Source organism: Balaenoptera acutorostrata, chromosome 4 (assembly GCF_949987535.1).
Source record: "Balaenoptera acutorostrata chromosome 4, mBalAcu1.1, whole genome shotgun sequence".
Classification (NCBI taxonomy): domain Eukaryota; kingdom Metazoa; phylum Chordata; class Mammalia; order Artiodactyla; family Balaenopteridae; genus Balaenoptera; species Balaenoptera acutorostrata.
The window spans coordinates 37372929-37382995 of NC_080067.1; the positions used below are offsets into that span (position 1 = coordinate 37372929).

Below are 10067 nucleotides of genomic sequence, written 5' to 3' on the forward strand. Positions count from 1 at the left end.
TATAATATCACTCTAAGATGTAGTTTATTGTGGGACCAGTGATTGGGCTTGCTTCATGAAGGCTCTAAATTACAATTTAATAGAGTTTCATAAGTCTATTTTCTTGGGTAATTTCCACATTCTCTTGGATTATTTTCACATTTCTCAGAAAACTCAGCTATAAATAAAATTGAGGGAGTTTCTTGACAAAACAGAAGAAAATCAAGGTCTAGACAACTAGCTTTTAAAGAAACCCTAGGCTAAGAAATTATGCCAATAGTTAAGAATGGTGCCACTTGAAACCAAAAAATTGAGACTAAACTTGAAATTTCCAGAAGATTTCCCAAGGAACAGAAAGTTAAGGAAAGGCCAGGGAACTTTTGTTATGACTATGGGAAAAGATAGAATGCAGAATCCTAGATGTAAGACATGAGAGAAGAAACAATGTTTACTCCACACAGCAGGCAATTAGAGCCATCAATGGACCATCATGGATGACAGAATACACTGAAGGAAGAAGAGGACAGAAATGAATGCTTATTTAATGTCTAATGTGGGCCTCAAAACTTTGCATTTAAGATTTAGAGAAGCACTTTTATTTAATCCTCACAATACTTCTTTAAATAACTAATATTATCTGTGAAGTCATGCTAATCTATCTCATTTCCAAATCCATGATCTTTCTAGACAATTTAAAAGGAGAGTGGGTATCATATGGTCCCTAGACATGAGCTGTGAACTACACCCAGAAGGTTAGAAACAAACTCCTGAAGAATTTGCAAAAGAGCATCAGGATGAGAAAGGTCTTCTAACACTATGGCTACCAGCTCTGGTCATTTCAATTATTTGAAAGCAAGGAAGGAAATATCGATTGTTTTAACCCCTCTAAAAGTATCTGCATGATTAGGATACAACTTCATAGTATTCCACAAAACAAAGAAAATAATAATGTCTTACCAGATGACCAAGTCAATTTCAGATTCCAGAAACCGCATGAGAGAGGTCCTGCTAAGTGACCATGTTAGAATCCTGGTTCTCAAGAAAGGTGAAGTGGTGAAAACTTTGAAGCCAGAGGTAATTTCAGAGGAAATAATGATTGTGAAAATATGCTCCACTTTGGTTTGGTTTGGTTTGGTTTTGAAGTGAAATTACTGCAACAAAGAATCTGGTGTAAACCACAAAAGAAACCTTAATTTTTAAATTTAGGTGGACTGTTTGTGTAATATAGATATGCCTCTTGGTTTTTGGCTTGGTTTGTTTTGCTTCTGCTTTTTAGTCAAAGGTGTACTACTGACATTTACAAATAATAGGTCTTTGGGATATGTTTGATTGTTTGAAAATTTAAAAGTGACTATGTATTTGGGGTTTTTGTTATTGCTGGTTTTCTGTTTTCTGTCTTTTGTTTGTTTTTTGCTATTTTTCATCACTGATAAATGCATACGGAAAAATGAGTGACATCAAGGTCTAAACATACTTTGGTAAAATTTCTTCAACTGCGTCCAATAACAATATATCAGTTATCTCAACAAGCACAATGGAGCAAAGGGAAGTGGTTTCTTTTTAGACATTTTGTCTGTGAAATTTCTCTGGTGGGTTTTCTTGTATTTTAATCTGGCAATAAATTTCCTGATGACATAAACTTTATCATCTTATTTCACCTTGTAGAGGTCTGGGCCAGCCTCATATTCATATGTTAATTGCATTTAGAAAAAAGGTGATTATTTGGATTTCTATTAACCAAAAAAAAAAAAAAAAAGAAACAGTTTTTATAGGTTAAACTATATAAAATTACTGATATTAAACTGTTTTTTGCTTCTAAATTGCAATTTTTCATATGCTTCAATCTAATGTATTCCTAGTACTTTTGCTGGGAATAAGTGATTCCCTTACTAATATCTCTATATAGCTCAGTAGGATTCTGGAATATATTCTTGATTATAAGAGGGATAAAATACAATTATGGTCTGAGAGACTATCATCTAAATTTTTAGAAGTGGTAGTATTTGTAAAACATAGCATTCTATTAACCACATACTTTATTAATTTTTGTTTGTTTCTTCAACAAGTACTTTTGAACATGTACTATAATAAGGTGGTTTTAACATATAGGTGTCAAAATTCATGGATTTCAATCCTGGTAGTCCCCATATTTTAGTGTGTAACACTCTCCATATTCATGTATATCTTCAAGTCAAATGTTTCTTTTCTATAAATGGGGACAAGAATGATGACATCTGGCTCACAGAATTGTATGAATTAAGTGAAATAATAACTGTGCTTCACAGTACCTGGCTCATAGTAACCACTCAGTACAAGGGAGAAAAATAGGTAATCCTGTTGTCATGGAGCTTACAATCTAGTTAAGGGATACAGACATAAATTATCACAACTGTCAAAAGTTTTATAAAGGAGAAGTACGTAGTCCTACACAGGTGTGAGTAAGAGTACTCTGTGGCAATCAGGGAAAGCTTTCTTTGGAAAATGAGAATTGAGCTGAGATCTGAAGGATAAACACTAATAAATCAGGTAAAATTTTGATGGAAAGCATTCCAGGCAGAGGGAAATCCATGCCCTATATTTTGCAAGAGTATGACATTTTTGGGGAACTGAATAAGGCCAGCAAGGCTGAGGTGTCAAACTTCTGCAGGTGAGGCAGAAGTGGGAGACCAGTCTCATGGGGTCTGTTAAACCATGTAAATTCCTTTAAATAGAGGAGTGAAGTCATTGCCCAACTTTGCTACTTAATAGAAACCTTATTCTTTTTTAAATATCTGGTGTAACTTACTTCTTTTGTGGTATTTATAAAAAATAATTTGATGTGCCTTGGCTTCCTGCAATCATTACAATTATTTTTAAATGACATACATGTGGACAGATTTTTTTTTTGGTCCATTTTTCTCTATTTTAAATACAGACATAATTTCCAAAATTCCCTAAAATGTGAGGTTTGAGGGCACAGTCCTCCGGGCTACCAAGTTTTCCCAAGACTTCTGACACCAGGTACAAGTTGGGCGGGGGAGGGGGGAGTCCCAAAACGACCCTCAGTTTTGATAATTCACTAGAAAGACTCACAGGACTCACTGAGAGCTATTGTACATGTGTACATGAGAGCCATGGTTTATTACAGGGAAAGGATAATGAAAATCAGCCAAGGATGAGATGCATAGGGCAGAGTCTGGGAAAGTTCTACAGTGAAGCATCTGCTGTCCTCAAGATGCATTACTCTCCCCACAACGGTGTATGACATTATACACTGAGTATTGCCAACCTGGGAAACTCATCCGAGCTTTCATGTCCAGAGTTTTTATTGGGGCTTCATTACATGGACATAATTGATTGATTGCCCATGTGGTTGTACTCAGTCTCTAGCCCCCTGCTTCTTAGAGGTCAGGCTGAAACCATGAAGCCCAGGGGGCCCACCATAAGTCATCTCATTAGCATAAAGTATCAGATGTGGTCCAGGAGGCCTACCATGAATAACAAGGACACATCTATCACTCAAGAAATTCAAAGAGTTTAGAAGTTACCTCCCAGTTGCTATGGACAAAGACCACATCTTTCGTTTGGCCAGGTCAAATGATTTACTACAAAGGCTACCCTCTGGCTTTTGGGCAAGTCTCTCTTACAGCAACACAATCATATTTGGGCATCTACTTTTAGTATAGCTTTTATATGATAGACACAGCAACAGTATCAGTATGAATTTTGGAAGAGCCACTGTGGGGTAGAGATACGTTTAAAAAAACCAACTAATCTGTCCCATAAAGTTATTACAACATTTTCACTTTCTTGATTTACCATTATTTCTAGCTTAGGATAAACTTGTGCAGTTATTTAGCATGGAAATTAGTTGATTATGGACTAAATCCAGTTCTTCTTCCTCAGGTCAATTATTTTCCATCAGTATTACATCTTAAGGAGGCTTTAACTAGTTTTCCCAATTTGACCACCAATATCAGCATTATAACCTCACCAGTAGTGTCTGTGTTATACCATTATCACAGTATGGCAGTAGATGTGACTTAAAAAATAAGATCAAAAGATACAGGCACATTACTAGAGTCCCAGTAAGTCATCAACAATTAGTCCAGTCCACCATCATATTGTAGAACCAAAATGTCTCCTAGAGTGATGCCACTCAGGTTTGCAGTTTTCCCTACAACCATGTCAGTTTGCAAAAGCAGAAGCGATCTTCACCCTTTCAAGCATCTGGTAAAATTGAGTTAAGAGACAATATCATCTCTTCTTCTGAGTCTTCCTCAAAGTGGGAATGTAATATTTGATTTCCCTCATTACATAACCCATTTATTCATTCCCTTACCTTCAGCTACTATTCCTGCCCTAGCCCTATTCACTGTTTAGCTTTACCCAAACTTTCCACCTTTGGAAAAGATGTGATGTTTGGCCACTGAGCAGGTCCAGATTGCTGGTAGTAATACTAGTCTAGCAAGCACTTCCCCCTCAGTCCACTCCCATTACACTGGGAAGAATTATATAGTGCATTAACTAGTAGGCTATCTCAAGCACTAGGCAACTAATTTTACATTTTTCACCAACCCCAGTTATGCCAGATTAGGTAAAGGCATCAGCCCCTTGGGAATCCTGATGTAAATGTTTAAAAATACAGCTACAGTTTTTTGTTTAGGGATCATGCCTGTTTCTGGCACCACCAGTTGCAAGCCTGGTCCTTGGACCACTGCATTAAGTAAGAAAAAAAAAGGCTGAGGTGATAGGAGAAAAAAAGAAAACAATATAGTCATACCACCATCCTCCCTCTGTGGGAAAAAATTGTATAGTCCTACAGAATACTCCCCTATTTCCTTCTCCCCAGATTACCCAGAAAAGTGAAGGAATCTATCTAGTCATCACCCTCCCTTGGCGCCCCTCATGTTGAATGTGAGAACACACGCATGAAGGTGTATAAACCAACCCTTCTTGCTTCTATCTCCCCCATTTTAAACAACAAATGTACTAATTGTCCATTCTAATTCTCTATCAAACCATTCCTCTGAGGACAATACCTCCCTGCCCATTGTGGGGCGTATGAGCTGTAAAGTACTTTCCTTGGTCTGATGGAATGTGACTTGGTAGTCCAAACTAGTGTTTCCCAAAACCACTTCAGTTTCCATAATTCCCTAGAAGGACTCATAGAACTCTCTGAGAGCCATTATAATCACAGTTATGATTTATTACAGGGAAATAACACATTAAAATCAGCCAAAAGAAGAGACAGAGCAAAGTCTGGGAGGGATCCAAACACAAGATTTCCATTGTCCTCAGGACACATTACCCTCCTAGCATCCATGTGTGACAGTACGTGTGGAGTATTGGCAAGCCAGGGAGCTCATCTGAGCTTCAGTGTCAAGACTTTTCACCAGAGTTCCATTACTTGGGCATGACTGATTGATTGATTGCCCCTGTGGTGCTCTCAGCCTCTTGCCCCTATTCTCCAGAACTCAGGCTGATAACACATGGTCCAAGAGGCCCACCATGGGTCATCTTGTTAGCATAAACTCTCAGGCATGATCAGAGGGACCCACCATGAGCCATTTCTCTAGTATAGCTGGCAGATGTGGTTCACAAGACCTACCATGAACAACAAAGACACTCCTATCACTGGGGATATTCCTTAGAGTTTAGAGATTACCTTCCTGGAGCCAGGGACAAGGCTAGACCCCTCTTTTGTCAAGGCCAAATTCTTTGCTACAAAATATATCATTTAAAAATAACTAATGCATAGAATTTCCCTTCGGAAGTTGTACTTTTATGAAATTTGCACTTTTCCTTAGCTCTCTAGGGAACAGCAGTACAGTTTCCAAGTGGGTGTGGGACATGCTGCTAGCTGACCATGAGATATACCTTCTACCGTTCATCCTTACTAACAGATTAGGAAATGGGGAAAATAAAATAGGAAACAAAGGGATCAGCAAAGTTAAAATGAATTACCACTTCTTTGAAAACATGATGGCAAGGTTGATGAAGAAGGAGGAGAGGAAGACGGAGGGGGTAGGGAGGAGATAGAGATAGGGGCACTTAAAGAATTAACATTAGAAATATAAGGGAGACATGACAGATGCAAATTTTTAAACAGCTAATATAAGGATATTATGAACAACTTTATGCCAATAAAATTGAATACAGGGCTTCCCTGGTGGCGCAGTGGTTAAGAATCCACCTGCCAATGCAGGGGACACGGATTTGAGCCCTGGTCCAGGAAGATGCCACATGCTGCGGAGCAACTAAGCCCGTGTGCCACAACTACTGAGCCTGCGCTCTAGAGCCCGCGAGCACAGCTACTGAGCCCACGTGCCACAACTACTGAAGCCTGCGCGACTAGAGCCCGTGCTCCACAACAAGAGAAGCCACGGCAATGAGAAGCCCGTGCACCGCAATGAAGAGTAGCCCCCGCTCGCCTCAACTAGAGAAAGCCCGCGCACAGCAATGAAGACCCAACACAGCTATAAATAAATAAATAAATAAATAAATAAATAAATAAATAAATAAATTTATTTATTTATTTAAAAAAAATTGAATACATACATAAGATGGTCAAATCCCTAGAAAACAAATCAAAAAGAAAAACACCATAGTTCCATAACCATTAAAGTGTTTGAATTGTGAGTGAAAAAATCTTCCCACAAACCAAAAACAAAAGTAAAACAAAGCCAGGTATGGCTTTTCCTAAAGTCCTACCAAACACTCAAAAAACAAACAAACAAACAAAAAACACACACACACTTCAATCTTCCATACACTATTGCAAAGTATATAGAACAAGAGGAAAGATTTCACCAAAGCCAGCCCAGATTCAAAGCCAGGGGAATTAGACCCCACCTCTTGTGAAGGAATAGCAAAGAATTTGTAGCTCATCTTTAATCTACCACAAAGTGGTTTTCTAAAATACTGTAATAAGGAGGAGAGTGTCACTGGATCTCTTCATTTCTTTCTAAGAAAACAACAAAGTAGAAGTAACCTTACACAGAGTAGTAGTAATATAAACTAAACTTGTAGTAAAATTTATTTTATTTGTGGTGTTTTAAAATGAAATATTCAAACAAATGAAATTGCTAATACTACTGTATAGATCATGGAGAGTAAGGGGCAAACTGCATGTGTATTAGAGGGAATTAGCTCTTTCATATTATATGTCTTAACTTGTACTGGCATAAATTCTTTTTTTTTTTTTTTTCCTTTTGGCCATGCCATGTGGCTTGTGGGATTTTAGCTCCCTGACCAGGGATTGAACCCAGGCCCTCGGCAGTGAGAGTGCAGAGTCCTAACCACTGGACCACCAGGGAATTCCCTAAATCGATTCTTTCTGTGCTTTGCAATCTTTGCCTTTCTACATTTGGGGGATGTAGCAAATTCTTTCTACAAAAAAATGAATGTGTTTCCACTTAAGTGTACTTTTTATGTGTGTCTTTAATACATTTACACATATTTTTATCATCTCTTATAGACATTGTCTTGCACACAGTAGGCATTCAGTATTGAAATTCTTGAAAAAAAAGATGAGCGTAAAAAGTTCTGAAAGACAATAATCTGCTTTGTAACTTATAGGAAGGAATTATGTCAAACAATTATAACGAAAATGAGGAAGAACAATACCTGAGCTTAACCTAAAACCTTATGAAGGCTACTTACCAGTTTCCCTTGCTACTTCTACAGCACTTGATCTCTAGAGAATTATTTCACTGCAACTACCTATTATGTTTCATCTGCTATATTTTAATCAAAGTTTTAAAAAAATACAAGACCATTTTGCCTTAAATTCTGCTTTTAGTTCTATAGTGTGCATATGATTTTTGTTACTTCTTATATGTAGGAACCAGGAGGGTCGAAACTATGTTAATGGCAGAAGTCTAGTATAATATTTTTGTCAATAACTCTGTCAAAGTCTTTTATATATGAGCTTGATGAATTGTTCCTTGTTTTCAAATTTTTATTTTAAGAAATTTTGGGAGGGGACTTCCCTGGTGGCGCAGTGGTTAAGAATCCGCCTGGCAATGCAGGGGACACGGGTTTGAGCCCTGGTCCGGGAAGATCCCACATGCTGTGGAGCAACTAAGCCCGTGCCCCATAACTACTGAGCCTGCACTCTAGAGCCTGCGAGCCACAACTCCTGATACCCGTGCACCTAGAGCCCGTGCTCTGCAACAAGAGAAGCCACCTCAATGAGAAGCTCGCTCACCGCAACTAGAGAAAGCCTGCGCACAGCAACAAAGACCCAATGCAGCCAAAAATAAATAAATTAATTAATTATTTTAAAAAAAGAAATTTTGGGAAGGGGTTGGATTTAAGTATAGAAATAACACATTCTTATATATTGGCAGCTATCTAAAATTTTATGGTACTTTCCTGCCTTCCTACAATCTTTCATTCACGCATTCAAGAAATTTTAATTGAACTCTGATGATGTTCCTAATACTATGATAGGTATTGAAGGTCAAACTGTGACTAGAAAACATTGCCAGATAAAAGGCAGGATTCCCAGTTAAACTTGAATGTTAGATAAACAACATACTTATACTAAAATTTATTGTTTATCTGAAATTCAAATATAACTGGGTGTCCTGTAATCTTTTTAAATTTTATTTATTTATGCATGCATGTTATATATGACAGCCCTAGTAAAAATAAAGACTGTTCTTGATCTGTTATAATTTAAAGTCCATTGGGCAAGGCAGATACTAATCAAATAATCTTGCAGGTAAACAAAAATTATAAGTGAGATAAGTGTTCCCAAGGATAGGTATAGAGGTATAGAAGGAGAAAATAATTGAGTGAGAAATAAGGTCAGGAAGGGGACACCAGGGAAAACTTCACCGTGACAGAGACAATGGACCAGAGACCCTATGGGGAAGGAAACAGAGATGCTCTAACACTGCTACTTTGCATGAAAATTTTATATTAAAGAGGGGTGTGTCTGACTTTTATGGTACAGCAGTAGAAAGCCTGACTGCACACTCTGATGCAGAAACAAAGCCTTGATTTTTAGGGGTGACCCAGTGTCTTTCCTATTTAGCATGTGACTGATAACAAAGCCAGAGACTACAGGTTTTAGCCCTGTGTGTAAAGGTGGTACAGGAGAGTTCAATTTCAATATTCAACTCCTGAAACTATGGGCATTTTCTTGGATCAGAGAAGACAAGTTGCTTGTCCCATCAGGCCTCTGGCTTTTGCTCCTGCCAGAAGTGAGAGAGAAACATGCCTGGTTGTAAGTAGGAGGGGAGACTATTCAGCACAGGCTGGTGGGAAAGGCAAATCTGTGATGCACTCACATGGGAGCTGCCAGACAGGAGTGTTGCAAGTGAGCACACCCAGCAGTGCCTCTGGCAGGATTTAGGCCCTCAGACTTTCCCAGCAGCCCAGCTTGAGATTCCTCCCCACTTTCCAAGTTTCTCTTTGCATGCAGTATAAAAAAAATGGTCTTGTGTAATTTGTATTAATTATTCAGCCTTTGAATATGATCATTGGTCATCATGATCATAATAACGAGAACAATCCTGCCTCAGATTTATATATTTATTCCCGTATGTTCAAGTTCCTTTAATTATATTATTTATCTTTATGATGTCTGCTAAATCATAGGTCCCCAACCTTTTTGGCACCAGGGACCGGTTTCGTGAAAGACAATTTTTCCACGGACCGGGCGGGGGGTGGAGGAGGTTCAGGTGGTAATGTGAGCGATGGGGGGATGGCTCAGGCGGTAATGCGAGTGATGGGAAGTGACAGAAGAAGCTTGGTGCTCGCTTGCCCGCTGCTCACATCCTGCTGTGCGGCCTGGTTCCTAACAGGCCGTGGACCGGGGGTTGGGGACCCCTGTGCTAAATAAAAGGAGTGACTGTTATTACATCAATTTTTAGGGATGGGGGAACCTGAGTGTAGTCTCTCTAGGTGAGTTTGCCCAAGTTCTTTTTCTGACACAATCCACAGCAGCCTCCACTGTTGACGTCTTCTCCTCACTTTGTCTGGAGCTGTATCAAGCTAGCTAGAAGGGCAAAGCACAAATCAACTGACTGAAAAATAGTTATCTTGAAAAAAATTAGTAAATATAATGTTAAATCACAAAGTACTTAGTTGATTTG

General features: G+C 38.5%; 1 non-coding gene across 1 annotated transcript; it reads right to left on the reverse strand.

Annotated features, from left to right (window-relative positions):
* Positions 1 to 7204: 7204 nt before the first annotated feature.
* Positions 7205 to 7277, reverse strand: TRNAE-CUC (transfer RNA glutamic acid (anticodon CUC)). The gene has a single exon. It is a non-coding gene; the product is annotated as a tRNA-Glu (tRNA).
* Between the last annotated feature and the right edge of the window lie 2790 nt (positions 7278 to 10067).